Below are 17378 nucleotides of genomic sequence, written 5' to 3' on the forward strand. Positions count from 1 at the left end.
ACTTTCTGAGAAAGGAATGTTATTTAGACTATCTACCTCCCATCCTCCATAGAATCCCTCCTCCCATTTTCCCACAGCAGAAAATGTGGCAGGCCTGAAGGCCCAAAGTAAAAGATGGCTTCCAGGGCTGACCTGAGGAATGTCGGTGTGGACTCTAGAATTTTGAAAGAGGGCAGCTTCAGCAGATGGATGAATACGTTTAGACTGTGGGAAAACGGTGGGATGGCATGGGAAAATCCAAACCAAGTAGTATCTTCCGCTGAGCAAATTAGCAGATTCCCCCACTGTGGTTTAGGAGATTGTACAATTACAATTCTAAATTCCATGTCCACCATATGAGTGTACAACCCATTTATGAGATGAGTAAGTTTTAGGCCACAGTGTAGGAGCTCCAGAAATTCATTCCAGGATCCTGGATGATAATCTACTTTCTGGTAAATTCCAATCTAGCAGGTTTACAGGCCTGATGTTTGGAAAAATGGTGATTAAACCCTTTGTGATTGTTGACTAACTGCGTGCACTACTCCAGTGTAGCCAAAATGAATCTGGCCACTGTTTAGCTTGCGCCTAAGTTCAAAATGTATGAATCATCCCATCTTCTTAAAATAGAAGGGTTTTATAGAAACCATAGTAAAAGAGAACATAGCTCTGATGGCAGAAACGGGATGATTTCCCATATGTGAAGGTATCATTTATGACTCATACAATCAGAAGCCAGAGAAGGACCTTGGGCTCCCATTTCTGTTTTTCTTCTCCGTGGCATCATCGCTACTTCTGAACACCGACTTAGGAAGCATTGTACGCCTTTATGTGGCAAGGAAGGAGTAGGCAGTCTTCCAATTTTCCCATCAATCATATTTAATAGCTTATGCAATTAATGTAATTTTGTTATTGAAGATGCCTTGTCAATGAAGAGGCTTGCTGGAGACAATTATGGTTTCCTTTCAATAATAATAAAGAAGAGATCATGCAATCCCATGTTGGCTTTATGAATTTAGAGCAATTAGGCCTGGGAATTTAATAGAGGGTATTTTATAAAATATCCATGGAGGGAGAGAGACAATATGACAGCCCTTTGAGATGCAATAGTTAAATATCCTCTGAATCAAACACTACAGTTTAGGGAAAGGGATGGCAGAAGGAAGTTCGGTTGTGTCCTGACCTAGGCTTCCCCAAAAAGCAGGAGGCAGAGTTCTAATCCCAACAAAACCCCTTTTATTAAATAAACGTGAATTCCTCTTATTCACATTCAGTGAGGCCTGTCAAACAGTCTTTCAAAGGAATATTTATGACTACAGACCTTATCTAGCTTGGAAAGCTGCCATGTAAATATTTTCCTAATGAGGTGCTATGCAAGGAAAGACTGGGCACAGAGTCTCTGAGATTCACGGACAGATCTTCACAGTCCTGAAACGAATCTAACGACAGAACGAACGAATTGTTTCCTGCAAAAGTCAATGGGGAAGTCAGATCCGCTTAACAACCGCGTTCCTAACTGAACAATGGCAGTGATTCACTTAACAACTGCAGCAAAAATGGTCGTAAAATGTGGCAGCACTCTCGGAATCACTGTCTCGCATAGTAACAGAAACGCTGGTGGTCAATGGTGGTCGTAAGCCAAGGACAAGCTCTATTTGTCTTATCCTACCTTCTTTTAAAGTGTTCCAGGAATGACAGTTGGTGATGCTATGAATTCTTCTTCTGGAAAATTTAGCTTCTTTCTTTCTTGGAATTGACTTATTCCAATCTATACCAGAAGGTAAATTTACTAACTCAATTGAAGTCTTGTGTTGATAGCTTTTTAAAAAATCAATAAATAAATATTGGTAACCCATGCCAACAAAATCAGCATGTTTTAACTCCTCTGGCTGATCTGTTTCAGGTTTCAGCTATTTATTTTATATTTCATTTTATTTTGTTCAATTCAATTCATTTCATTTCATGTTACTTTACTTTATTATTTCATTTCACTTCACTTCACTTTTTACTTTACTTTACTTTACTTCATTTTCATTTTCATTTCATTATTTTATTCTTTTGCCATACAGAAGCAAATGCCGACCGACAACATATACATGGCATTTTGGGTCTTCAAAGTGGAGAGCAATTAAAGTCATGCTAAATCTCCTTTGCTCCCCAGAACTCACAGGATCTAATGGCATTAACTTGACCCGATTAAATGGTTACTCTCTGATGACTGGCTGTCTAGACATCTTAAATATTTGCTCTGTGGTGTCCCCTGCAGTTCATAATTAAAGAGTTACATGAAACCTACAGGATGTTTTACAAGCCAGATCAGAAATTATACAGATTTTGCATGCCATAAATGTATGGGCACACACATATGCGTGCATGGATTTTGATTATAAGGGTCTATATGAATTTGAGTGTCTTTCTTCTGTGCCTGATCTAAGCAATTAAGAAACCCACTGTCTAATCCACCACAGGGTGTTTTTTTTTCTGTTTTAAGGGGAAATGATTGTCATAGTGGCTGATACATTTACAATGGGTCTAAGGCAGGGATATTAATGATCTGACATTGATTGGAGGGTTAAGACAAAACAAAGGGGAGAATTTAACACAATACTTTCTAGAAACCACTGCCATGAATTCTAACATGCAGTGATGGACATTAGTTTAGACAGATTTTAGCAGGAGTGGAAAAAAACTGTTGAACAACAGGACTTTGTCAGCAAGAGGGGCTCGGTTGAATGTTTGCTGCTATGTGTGTGTTAAGTTGAATTGCAGTCTGGGGATTAAAACTGGAGTTAAATTAAAATTGGGATACGTGAAATGCAAAAATAAAGATTAAGTGGTGAACAAGTGCTTCAACACTGGAGGTTTTTAAGAAGAATAGAATAGAATATAATAGGATAGGATAGGATAGGATAGGATAGGATAGGATAGGAGTTGAGAGGTACCTTGGAGGTCTTCTAGTCCAACCCGCTGCTTAGGCAGGGAAACCTATTCAATTTCAGACAAATCGTTATCCAAGAGTTTGCATAACCATTTGTCTGAAATGGTCTAAAGTCTTCTGTTTGAGCAAAGAGTTGGACTAGAAGTCCTCCAAGGTCCCTTCCAACTCTGTTATTCTGTTGTTCGTTATTCTCCTGCTTCTGTCCTCTCTTCTTGAATTTTGGCTTAAGGAAGATAATTCCTTGTTGTTGTTGTTTTAAAATATGGGTTCATCACCCATCTAAACAGTCTTTACATGCACAATTAATTCATTAGCTGTCTTCGGTCTTATGCCCTTAATATGAATGTGGATACTGAAATAAATCAGAGTTTGTTGCATGGATTTAAGTACTCACATGATCATTTTTAAAAAAATATAGGCTGCTTGCACAGCAGAAATTAGATTCTCACCGTTTTGCATGATTGTTCCTCCAATTTGATGCTTTCTATTCTTCTTTTTCAGACTTTTTAAAAATCAGTGTTAAAAATCAGAGATTTTTTTATGGGGAGCTCATGAAGAAAGCTCAGCCTTGACATGCAAAAAATATAAAAAATGAAAACAACTCCAAAATTGACCCCTCAGGAAGCCTACAATCTTTTTCAAATATTAGAATAGAATAGAATAGAATAGAATAGAATAGAATAGAATAGAATAGAATAGAATAACAGAGTTGGAAGGGACCTTGGAGGTCTTCTAGTCCAACCCCTGCTTAGGCAGGAAACCCTACACCACTTCAGACAAATGGCTATCCTACATCTTCTTAAAGACTTCCAGTGTTGGGGCATTCACAACTTCTGGAGGCATCTTCTGTTCCACTGATTAATTGTTCTCACTGTCAGGAAATTTCTCCTCAGTTCTAAGTTGCTTCTCTCCTTGATTAGTTTCCATCTGTTGCTTTTTGGCCTGCCTTCAGGTGCCTTGGAGAATAGCTTGACTCCCTATTCTTTGTGGCAACCCCTGAGATATTGGAAGACTGCTATCATGTCTCCCCTAGTCCTTCTTTTCATTAAACTAGACATACCAAGTTCCTGCAACTGATCATATGTTTTAGTCTCCAGTCTCCTAATCATCTTTGTTGCTCTTTATTTCTCATGTTCCTTCTGGTGGTATCCGAAAGGGGACTTCTGAACTCCACTACCAAAGGTGAGAGAAAATGTGATCCCTTTGGTGGCATAATTAATGTCTGTAATAAGGGTTTCCCGGGACACCCTAGGGAAAACGACTCGGGAAGTGCCATCGCCATTTGAAGCACCATGAAATATTTAGGAGCCATCAATATGCTTAAAGTGACAATGTCAAATTGGATTTATTGCAGCCCGTAGGCCTTGTGGGAAAAGTCCCTGTTGAAAGATACGCTGCTTTCCCCCTCTTTCTTGAAATGCAAATCGGACGCGCTTTTACTCCTTGGCAGCTGGACGGATCAGCAAACAATGACAAACATTCTGGATTGTGCCCCTCTCTGGATTATGTTGGCACCGTTATGTTTCTACGGAGTAATGCATAGGCAGTATTGTGTGTGTGTGTGTGTGTGTGTGTGTGTGTGTGTGTGTGTTTATTTAGTTAGTTAATTTGTGAAAGATGCACGAGATAACAGGTACAAGTATAAACTTGGACGTGAACAAAGGAAACGGGTCCGAATAAATGGGGACAGTAAGACAGGGATGTTAGGAATGCCGATGCGCTGATGCATGCACCCTTTTATGGACCTCTTAGGAATGGGGTGAGGCCCACGGTAGATAGTTTAAGGTTGAAATTTTGGGGGGTTTGAGGATGTAACAATGGAGTCAGATAGAGCATTCCAGGCGTTGACCACTCTGTTGCTGAAGTCGTATTTTCTGCAATCGAGTTTGGCGCGGTTTTCCTTGAATTTGTATCTGTTGTTTGCCCATGTATTGTTGCTGTTGAAGCTGAAGTAGCCGTTGACAGGTAGGATGTTGTAGCAGATGATTTTGTGTACTATGCTTAGGTGAGACCTTAGTCGGCGTAGTTCCCGATTGTCCAAGCCCAAAATTTCAAGCCTGGTGGCGTAAGGGATTTTATTGTGAGCAGAGGAGCGGAGGACTCTTCTCCTGAAATACCTCTGGACTCGCTCAATTGTATTAATAAATAATAATAATAATAATAAAATTTTATTTGTTAGCCGCACCCTCTCCAGAAGGACTCAGGGTGGCGTACAATAAAAACACATAAAATACAAATATAGACAATACATACACATAAATATAGACATATACGTATAATGTCTGATATACAGTGTGGATTCCAGGCAGAGGAGCTGTATACCCTTGGTTTTTTTTTCAGGTGGACAGAATTCTCCAGCAGAGCCAACAATATCAACTACGAGCAGGCAAAACTCCTTACCGTTCATGAATGCGATCCTGTTTAAACGTATTTATCACTTTTGGGATTTACAAGAGTCTACATGCCCAACAGTTACTGGCTGAGAATTCTATCGATGAGGGGAGGGGGAGGATGCTTCCAAGGGTAAAGAATTCATCCATTCTGTCTGAAATAAGTCTTCTGTCCTTACCTTCAGTCTTCTAATCTGCTTGAAACCCTGGAAAGGCCCCACAGTCTCCTCCTCCTCTCCGTCCTCCTCCGACCTCTCTTCCTTCTAACACTGATGATATTACCTAGTTGGGTCATGAAACGTCTTCAAGAAAACAATCAAGCTCAGAGAGCACCAAGGAGCCCTCCTTCTAAATCCTTAATCTCAATACTAGGAAGTGAAATGTGCCTAGCTCACAAGGCCTTATTCAGTAGAGGGCAACCTTCCCTGTTCCGATAGTTGTATGCCACCTCTTTAAGTGGCAGCAGGGGGAAAAATGCCATTGCAGGGTTTTTAACAAAGTCCTCTGAGAGAGCGGGATCCCCCCCCCTCCCGAAGGCTTAAACCGAAGGCACCAGATGACATCAGTGGGAGAACGGCGAGCTGCGTCCTGTAGACTAGTTAAGCCACATGTTTGCATGGGAGAATATATTAAAGCCCATCTGTTTGAACCATATTTAATGTTATAAATTAGGAAAACATCAAAAATGTCAGAAGACAGCAAGCAGCACTTCTCTGTTGTCTTTGAGCTCCATATTTATTAGACTAGTTTGTTATCAAACTCTCCTTCCAAACATGAAAAGAACAGCAGGCTGCCTGCAGAGCCAGATGGCTGGAATGGTTTTGAAACAGATTCTGGAAGGGTTGAAGAGTATACATATTTCACCAACATCATCCCTTCTTTTTTTTAAAAAAAAAAGGAAAGAAAGAAAAGAAAAAAGAATGGGGGAGGGATGGGATGCAGTTGGAGTTCCCAGCACAACTCAGCTTATGTGTGTACATACGCAGAAATATATAAACACGTCTCTCGGTGTTAATAATATTTTCAGAACTGAATTTTTTTTTAAAGATACAGATAGAGATTAACAGACTTGGAAGGGACCTTGCAGGTCATCTAGTCTAACCCCCTGCCGAAGCAGACCCTAAACCATTTCTGACAGAGGGCAGTCCAGTCCAGAGGTGGTATTCAACAGGTTCTGACCAGTTCTGGAGAATCGATAGCAGAAATTTCGAGTAATTCGGAGAACCGGCAAATACCACCTCCAACTGGCCCTGCCCCCATCTATTTTCTGCCTCCAGAGTCCCAGCTGATCGGGATGAAATAGAGATTTTACAGTATCCTTCCCCTGCCACACCCACCAAGCCACGCCACGCCCACCAAAGACTGAAAAATGTCATGCATGTTGAAATATTACGCCTATTTCAACATGTAATTTCAATTCAGAGATTTCTTTCAAAGCCAGAACAAATTCTCTTCCCTGATCTCATGTGAAAATTGAAATAAATCATCGAATATAACAGGATGCCACTGCATTGATTGGACGCGTGAAAGAACTTTAGCACGTGCCCCAAATCAATTAGGAAAATCAAATTCAACATTCCAGATAAATTCACGTTACTTACCTGTATTGAACTGATGCTCTGAAATGAATACGATCTTCAAATCACATGGAAGCCAACCTACACAGACAGACAATTTTGGCCCTCCCTAAACCCTTCAAACCCTTCTCTCTCTCACTCACTCACTCACTCACTCACTCACACACACACACACACAAAGGTAAAGGGTCCCCTTGCACAGATGTGCTAGTCATTCCCAACTCTAGGGGGCGGTGCTCATCTCCGTTTCAAAGCCGAAGAGCCAGCGCTGTCCGAAGACGTCTCCGTGGTCATGTGGCTGGCATGACTCAATGCCGGCCGAAGGCGCACAGAACACTGCTACCTTCCCACCAAAGATGGTTCCTATTTTTCTACTTGCCTTTTTTACGTGCTTTCGAACTGCTCGGTTGGCAGAAGCTAGGATAAGTCACGGGAGCTCACTCTGTTACGCGGCGCTAGGGATTCGAAAGGCTGAACTGCCGACTTTTCTGATCAACAAGTAGTGTCTTAGCCACTGAGCCACCGCATCATACATACATTCATTCATACATACATACATACATACATACATACATACATACATACATATTTATACACAAAGAGAAAGAGAGACACACATACATGCATACTGTATATACTGTATATCACACAGTCCATTTTGAATATGTAACGGAATAAAGGGTCTTGAGAGTTAACAAAATGATTAAAACTCAAAACAAAAGAAGTTCTTATTATTTTATTCTGTATGTTTATAAGATTCTGTAAAGGGAATCGCCCTCAGATTTCCCTTACAGCTCTCAGCAGTTCAATTGAGGTCCTTGAAACCTTCAGCATTAAATAGCTATCCAATATTAAATACAATTTTGTAAATCACAACCTCATGAAATGCGTAAGAAATTCAAGGTGACAAAACCCCATTTTTTGTGGGGGGGGGGGTTTGTCTGTCTCTCTCTTACTCTCCCTCCCCCAGTCAATCCTTTTTTATATCACATGATAACGACGCTGGTGAATTTTATCATTCTTTCCACCCTACTGGTAATGAACAAATTCACTGCTTATTACTTTGGACTTGATCTCTGGCAAAACACCCCTGGAACAAACAATTTGATTTGTCAACCCCTTTGCAAGAAGTCCTCAATCAGTGTCACTGATCCAAATTTAAACAGCAAAGTGCATTTGACTGCAAGACCACAGTACTCATTAGAGCTCCAGGTTCAGTGAATTGCACGAGACAGGACAGCAATCAGATTATTAACTCCACTTGAAAATACTTGGTGGTACCTGGGGATTAGCATGCATATTTTGATATAGATCGATAAGCAATCTCCTTTTGATAAGAAATGGCTGCAACATTCATTTGGCTGATCAAAGGTAGATATCAGCGTTCGGTGACAGCCAGCCATTGTTTCCTGCTTTCTCTACAGGAGAGAGTCTCTATTTAAAAGGGGGGGGGAGCAAGAAAAACTAAAGAAAAACTCCCGCTTCTTTATACTATCGTTCGTGGAAAGCCAAGGGAGAGTTGAAAAAAAAATTAACTGCTTTGGGAGACCCAAACACAATTAGCAGAGAAAGAAGTTTGACTTCTTCAGAAGGTATTCGCCATGAATGTGCCGAGAATGTATAAAGCGCCAGGAAAAAATGGTTTCTGTGGATCTCACCACCCTTACAAGGATTTGTTCCCGCATTTTCTGGACTTGTAACTGATAACAGCAAGCCAATGGCATCCTTTATGTCAGTGGAACAATTGGATTTTCTTGTGGTCCACCAGCGGAGCTGGCAGCAGATTCGGACAGCGAGGAGGTTGGGGAGGAACATGGGCCAGCCCTGGAGTCTGGGGAAGGCTCGGACGAGGGCTCTGTGTCGGAGGCAGAGAGGGGACCAGGGCCATCTGACAGTTCTCAGCTGCCTTCAGAGTCAGACATCAGTGAGGCAGAAGAACAGCTGGAGCCTGTTCCCAGTGTGCGCATGTACAGAGTTGCCAGACGAAGGGAAGAGCTAAAGAAGAGGGGTCGACTTGGGAGGAAGGCCACTGGTGGATGATGAATGGCCCCTCCCATAGGAAAGAAAAGAGGAGCGAAAGGGGAGTGGAGTTTGCAGGAGACAATTAGTTCGCTTCATTGGTTCCTCACTCTCTGAAACTCCTTGCTGAGTTCTGCAAATATCTGCCTGGCAGCTCTCTAAGCCAGATAAGGTCTGTGACCGTAAATCCTCCCTTGAAAGACTTTGCTGGTTGTGAATGAGCAGAATTCACAGGAAATTAATAAAAGGGGTTTTTTTCCGGACCAGGAGTTTGCTTCAGGCTCTTGGGAAGCCTCTGTCAGAACAATTCATTTTTTCTCATTCATTCGATAGGTTTTTTTTCTTTCCTGTATCAGGCCGATTAAATAATAATAACATCTACATCTACCTATCCCAGGTCCGTGGAAAGGACTCACTAGGCGGACAAAAATGCCAAATCCAGTCTAAACTCACTTAATAACCAACTTGCTTAGCAACAGAAATTAATGCCAGTTGTGATTGTAACCTGAGGATTAACTGTGTTTTATTTAATTGGACTGCGTTCATTGTCTGAATTTAAATAGATTTGTTTCCATTTTTAAGACAGCCTCTTCTTCAAGATTCAGCTCATACTCCCAATTGAATGACAGGCTCTAGGAAGATTTCCGATTGACACTATAAGTCACCGAAAGCTGAGAAACAGAACTTCCTGATTTATTTCTAAGCTCTTTTGTGCTCTTGATTGGGTTAAGCCTAGCAACCACTTGTTCTCACTCTTATTGCAATCTTGCAAAATTTCAGCTGCCCAATCCTGAACCCCTTCCAAAACTGAGCTGTCAAACGTTAATATGGAGGACAAAACGTACAAAGAATGATTGCAGGAACTGGATATGCCTAGTTTAATGAAAAGAAGGACCAGGGTTGACAGCAATTTGTCTGAAATGGTATAGGGTTTTCTGCTTGAGCAGAGGGTTGGACTAGAAGACCTCCAAGGTCTCTTTCAACTCTGCTATTCTGTTCTGTTCTGCTTTAATATGGTATAGTTGGACCTTTAAAAGAAATATGCACAGTTAAGGATCAGCTACAGGAATATGATTTGGGCAGCTTGGCCAACGCTAACATTTCCCAGTCTTCCAGCCGAGGAAAATCAGAATAAAAATCAGATTAATAATTGAAGAGTAATATGCCTTAGCCAACACCATCTAGTTTTAAAAGAATGAATATGTAGCTTAACTTAACACTCTGCTGGCTTAATGCCCAGTAGTTGAAGCTAACTTCTGATAAATCTCTTCTTCTATTGTGGGGAGCTGGAAAGTTGATTTTCCTCATCTGTCAAAATGAATCACTTAAGAGCCCACATTCTTTGGGAAATGAGCAGTTTTACTTCCGAATACAATGTCTATTTAGCATCAGAGGGAAGTATTGTACCTTCCCGCTCTCTTTTTAAGCCAAATATATTAACTAAATACAGACGCACAGAGACATGTTCCTTTGACCGTTTCTTTCATAAATTCAGCTTATTTAATTTACAGAGGGAAACATTTTTCTTTTTTTAAAAAAAGAAGGAAACAGGAGGAAGAACATAAAGGAACGATGAAATTATTCACCTGGTCTACATTTCTGATTCTAGGCTTCTGAATTTGTTATCTATTTGCAGGTGGTTTTCCAAAAGGCAACTGGATTTCTTTTCCCTTGAAAACATTTTGCTTTTTATCCAAGAAGGTTCTTCAGTTCTGCCTGAATGGTGGTGCGATCCCCACTATTCATAATAATACACAGGCAAACAATAGATACAAAGTCAAGGTAAACAGCTCCAAACTCAATTGGAGAAAATACGACTTCAGCAATAGAGTGGTCAATGCCTGGAATGCTCTACCTGACTCCGTTGTTACATCCTCAAAGCCCCACAGCTTCAACCTCAAACTGTCCACCGTGAACCTCACCCCATTCCTAAGAGATCCGTAAAGGGGGCTTGCATAAGCGCACCAGTGCCTACCATCCCTGTCCTAGGGTCCCCATTTATTTGTACCCATTTCCTTTGTTTATATCCATGTTTGTATCGAGACCTGCTATCTTGTACATGTTTGACAAGAAGAAGGGAGGGAGGGAAAGAGAAAGAGAGAGAGAGAGAGAGATAGACAGACGGAGACAGAGAGGGAGAGGGAAAAAGAAACAGACAGAGAGAGAAGGAGGGAGAGAGAGAAAGACAGACAGACAGACAGACAGACAGACAGAGGGGGAGGGAGAGAGAGAGAAGGAGGGAGGGAGGGAAGGAGAAAGAGAGAGAGAAAGAAACAAACAGACACAGAGAGAGAGATAGAGAGGGAGAGAGAGACAGAAAGAGAGAAAGAGGGGAAGAAAGAAAGAGAGACAGACAGAGAGAGAGAGAGCGGGGAGGGAGAGAGAGGGAGGGAGGGAGGGAAGGAGAAAGAGAGAGAGACAGGCAGGCAGGCAGAGACAGAGACAGAGAGAGGGAGGGAGAAACAGAGAGAGACAGAGAGAGAAGGAGGGAGAGGGAGGGGGAGGGAGAGAGGGAAGGAGACAGAGAGAGAAAAGGAGGGAGAGAAAGAGAGAGAGAGAAGGAGGGAGAGAGAGAGAAGTTGGTGGAATTCAAGTTGAATATATCAGAGTAAAATTGGAGCAGACAAAACCCCCATAAAAAATGAAATTAATCCCAAGGCTATTACCTTTGTCCCCAATGTGGCAGATATTAGCTGTTTTCAGGAAACCAGAAATCCCTACAAGAGTGCTTTTAAGGTTGTTTTTTCCCCCTCTCTATTCAGGGAGGGAGAGAAAGGCTTAAGTTTAAACTTCAATAAAATCCAAATTTATGTGCATCAGATTTATCACTGGCCTTCCATTATTGCTGAGACTGGCTGGTTTTTTCCCCCTTCTTCTTCTTTTTCTTTTTTCATGAACTGGAATAAGATATAGCCTGTTGCCTTATCTGGCATTTGGTTACTGATGGCCCAGAGATCTTTCATAACTCTTGATAAATTACATTAAGTGCTTTTTCACGTCTCTGCCCCCAACATAAAACCCACCCAGATGTACTTTTACAGTGACGGTAATATGAGTATAAAATAAATGTTAAAGCATTGACAAAATAAACAAAATAATGGGTTCCATGATATCATCAATATTGTGTATGTATTTATTATCAATCATTGTATATTAGTAGGTATTTATAATATTTAATAATATTGGGGCTAGTAATAATAACTGGTTCCACTCTAAAAATAATCTTGGCTGGCCCTTAGAATATCTGCACGTTAGCACATTTGTCAAATTACAAAATGTCACACCACTTGCACCTATACATATACTACAGGTAATTCTCGACTTGCAACAGTCCATTTAGTGACCGTTCAAAGTTACAACTGCACTAATTGAGGAACATTTTTCATACTTATGACGGTTGCAGCATCCCCAAGGTCATGGGATTTGCAGTTGGATGTTTGACAACTGTTTCATATTTATGATGACTGCAGCAATTCGCTTAACAAATGTGGCCAGAAATTCACGGAACACATTTCTCTCTTGGCAACATACATTTTGGGCTCAGTTATGGTCATAAGTGGAGGACTACCTGTACTACTTGAACATCCATGGCATTGACAAAATCTCCAACAGTCAATTGCCAAGGGGGGGCTGGAATGTGAGATGGCTAATTAAATCTGGAGTTAACATTATGAGTGAAGTAGTGGTTGGTTGCAGGCAATACACCCCAGTACGGGCGTACCGGAGCCTGCCCGGAGCACCAGATACCATGCCGCTTTTCATGTTTTAGTATTAAATGGTAGCTAGGTAATCATGATTTGTTTAACTATGATCAGACGTAACAATAGTTAAAGCCAAGAAACTGTTCTTAGGCAAATCATGGTTGAAATGAAACTCCCAGGAGGGCAAAGAAGAGCAACAAAGATGATTAGGGGACTAGGAGGCTAAAACCTACAAAGAAGGATTGCAGGAATTGGGTATATCTAGCCTTGTAAAAGGAAGGACATGGGGGAAATGTTAGAGCAGTGTTCCAGTATTTGAGGGGATTCCAGAAAGAAGAGGGGGTCATCTTGGTCTCCAAAGCACCAGAAGACAAGACAAAAAGCAATGGATGGAGCTAATCAAGAAGAGGACCAACCTAGAACTAAGGAGACATTTCCTGACATTGAGAGCAGTCAACCCGTGAACCAGTTTTCCTCCAGAAGTTGTGAGTCAACATCACTGGAGGCTTTTAAGAAGAGTGTGAAATGGTATAAGATCTCCTGCTTGAGTAGGGGGTTGGACAAGAAGATCTACAAGGTCCCTTCCAACTCTGATATCCTATGTTATATGACTTTATCTGGAACAGCTTACGTCCTACAACGAGACTTTAACACCATCAAACCACAACATCTATCTATCCCAGGGAAAAAACTCAGTAGACAAATAAAAATGCCAATTTCAGTCTAAACGTTTGGCTGACTATTAAACAAACCAAATGTTAAAAAGGTATGATATTTATGTAGTTCCTTTCCAAGCACATCTAAAAGATATTAAAAGAAAGGACACAGTGGTTCAGTGGCTAAGACATTGAGGTTGTCAATTAGAAAGGTCAGCAGTTCGGCGGTTTGAATCCCTAGTGCCACATAACGGAGTGAGCTCCTGTTACTTGCCCCAGCTTCTGCCAAGTAAGTTTGAAAGTTTGAAAGCATGTAAAAAAAATGCAAGTGGAAAAATAGGGACCACCTTTGGTGGGAAGGAAACAGCCTTCCGTGCGCCTTCAGGGTTTAGTTATGTCGGCCACGTGACCATGGAGACGTCTTTGGACAGGGCTGGCTCTCCGGTTTTGAAACAGTGATGAGCAGCGCCCCCTAAAGTCAGGAATGACTAGCACACATGTGTGAGGGGAACCTTTAACTTTACCTTAGCAACCAACCATAATAATAGCAAGGATTTGGGACAAGCAGGAAAATATGGGGTTAAAAAAAGGATAGGAGAGAAGGGTCACAACTCCCTTTTGAAAATGTTCTCTGAAATTTTAAATTATTTTTATCCAACCCTGGAATGAGAGATTCTTCCTTGCACAATTTTTTTTTAAAAAAAACAACCCTTGATAGGGACATCACACTGAAGCATTAGCTAAAATGGCAAGAGTTTTGGTGAGAAATATAATTGCTGGCTATTAAGGTGATTAAATTGTCCTAAATTCCACGGGATATAATTACTGTTTTTAGCAAACATATTCTTAAAGAAATATTGACTAGCAACAGACTTAACAGACTACCTAGGCATAATAACTGGCTTCTTGGGGGGGGGGGGTCTTGTTTTATTTTCATTTGGCCAGAAAATGAGGGGGGAAAAGAGACTGTAAAAATCTATGGGAACAGTAGAGACTAAATTACATGTCCTGTTTCTTTTTCCATTTGTTGGTTTCAAGCTCCATGCTCTACAATAATGTATCAAGGTCCTAAGCATTTTTTTACTGTGTAAATCCTTCAAAGCTTAACATGAAGGGTGGGGGGGAACCCCAACTAAGTAAAAGCTGGTTTCTATATTGTTTGGACATAATGCAGTGCTCAGTCTAAATCATAAGGGAATAAGGCACTTAAAATAGGGTGTCACATTTCGTGGTAATAAATAGCAGATTGATTCAACCTCCCAGTTGATCCCGCCCGTTTACTTATGTACAAGATGGAAAATATAGTACTGAAGCCACTGTGATTTACTCTTTGGGAATGAGACACTCTGTATTAGCTTAAATAATTGCAGGAGTCCAGCACTGACAATTTATTTCAGCCTTAAGCCAACCCATGCTTGGATAAAGTTGCAATGCATACAACACTCGCATTACAGCGTCAAGCAAGCTCACTGCAGAACCTAAACACGCAGTTTGTTTTGCCTTGGGGAAAGCATTCATTTGAGCCAGGAGAAGGTCCTAAATTCACGGGAACGGTGTTTCTCAATTTCAGATTTTGCCCATGTCCTGAAACAGCCCTCCTCAACCTGTTCTGACTTAGGCTTCCCAAGAGCATGAAGCAAACCCCTGGTCCCGACAAAAACCCCTTTTATTCATTTGCTGTGAATTCTTCTCATTCACCTCCAACAAAGTCTTTCCAGGGAGGATTTACAGTCACAGACCTTATCTGGCTTGGAGAGCTGCCAGGCTGATATCTGCAAAACTTGGCCAGGAGTCTGAGAGAGTCGTGAACCAATTAAGCGAACTGATTGCCTCCTGCAAACTCCACTCCCCTTTTGCTCCTCTTTTATTTCCTCTGGGAGGGGCCATTCATTATCCACCTGTTTGTCCATCTATCCATCTCTTTCATTCTCCCTCTCTTGTAACCAACATGAAATTATGTTTTGGATAAGTTTCTTAAAATTTTACTCCTGAGGGGTAAAGTCTTCTGTCTTGTTCTACTCTTCTTTTGTCATTTTTTCTGGCGAAACTATGTGATCGGGCAATGCAGGAGAAATCTGGTTCACTCCGGTTCAATCCGTTGGTTCAATGGTGGCTGGTGATTGAAACACATAAGGGAATATCGCTCCTGCAATTCCATAGCAGTTGGAAGCAGTTCCATAGGTGGAAGGCATAGACATTTTGGTGAGGTACCGACGTTTAGTACTTCAAGGAGCCCCAGACTGCTCCTGAGTGAAGGAGTGGAACATCTGCCAGCTTGAACTTAGGTAACGGAATGTTAGCAACTGGCAGTTGAAACAGAGTTCTTTTCAGGTGGGGAGGGGGAGTAGAACTCCTTAGCATCAGAGTGTGTCTATTACTTTATAAGAAATACTAATGATCTGATGGTCATTTTGAAAAATTCCTTTCTTAGCGAGCACCTAGAAGCCAAGAGGAACATACGTGCCAAATTTCAAGTTTAGTCTTTACGATTCTGGAGATTTTGTGATGAGTAAGTGGTATTTGGCTTTTATATATATAGATACATAGACACACCAAAAATTCAGTCAAGCACTATCTATCTATCTATCTATCTATCTATCTATCTATCTATCTATCATCTATCTATCTATCTATCTATCTATCTATCTATCTATCTATCTATCGCAAACAACTAGGAGCTCCAGTCGAAAAGTGGTATAGAAACTGTTTTTTAAAAAAGTCAGTTCAATATAATTATTTGCGGATGTGCATTATAAGGATTGCCAAAGGAATCCCCAGAAGAACAGATGTTTAGGGTTTGAGTCAGGCAATCAATGGTGGGCTGGTTCTTTAATCTGCTAAATTTTTGCTTGACAACAATTTGTCATCCATCCCTGAGCATGGAGCCAAGGGGGGGAAATGCTAGGTACATTACAAGCATTAACGATTGCAAAAGAAGATCCTGTATATAACTGGGAGGTCATAAAATTCCAGCTGATCAAAACATCAAAGGGTTTTTACTAGAGGGGGCAAACTTCTAAGAACAGATTAGATAATGGCCACAGAGGACAGGTGCAATTTAAGGATGGTAAATTGGGTTACAGGAAGTCTCAGGCAAATATTTTGCTTTTAAAAAACAAAACAAAAAGCCATGAATTGTCTTCTATTCCCATGAAGTGGTTCCTTCTAAGAAGCATGCTTGTGACAGGAAAAGAATAGCTTCCATTGTGTTTTGGAAATTCAATTCTTACTGGATTTTATTGTTCTTAACTGATTGCAGGAATCAGAGGGGGACCCTGTGGCTTTTTGGTAGCTGACAGAAACTCCAGGCCTTTGTGAGGATGCTTAGACGAGATTGAGGTTGGAATTAAAGCACCCTTGCTAAGGTAGTTTGCAAAATGATGTCCACGTCTAATTCTTCTCTGGAATGCTGCTCCAACATGTCTTTTTTCTAAAAAATTGTGCAACATGTTTTAGGACGTTGGAATGAAATGTGGGGTTATTTATTGAAGCTGAAAGTGAAAAAGGAAATACTTCACTCGGAAGGCAACAAAACAGTTCTAGGCTGCATCAACATAGGGATGGAATCAAGATCACATAAAGTGTTAATACCACTTTATAAGGCCTTGGGTAAGGCCACACTTGGAATACAGCATTCAGTTTTGGTCGCCATGATGTAAAAAGGATGTTGAGACTCAGAGAAGAGCAACAAAGAGGATTAGGGGACTGGAGGCTGAAACATATGAAGAACGGTTGCAGGAACTGGGCATGTGTAGTTTAATAAAAAGGACTAGGGGAGACATGATAGCAGTCTATCCTGAATGCACAGATAACCCCTCAAGGACTCTATGAAAGAATGCTGATGATCAGATGACCGCAAGGAATATAAATCCCTCCATCATTCAGTCAGAACCAAAGAAGCTTCTCAGATGAGGAGCGAAACGACTTCAAGGAAAAATACAGAGCTGTCTTTTGAACAAGAACCTTTGGGACAACCATGACCTGGGTGACTGAGAATCTCCACAGACATTAAACCGAGTGATTCACGGCTACAAGACTTTGGGAGAGGCCCAAACTGAGATGTCTTGGAAAGGAAATCGGAGAAATGTCTTGAGGACACAAAAGAGGATCTTTAATAC

This window comes from Natrix helvetica (genome assembly GCF_964273705.1).
Source record: "Natrix helvetica genome assembly, chromosome: 10".
In the NCBI taxonomy this organism is placed as follows: domain Eukaryota; kingdom Metazoa; phylum Chordata; class Lepidosauria; order Squamata; family Natricidae; genus Natrix; species Natrix helvetica.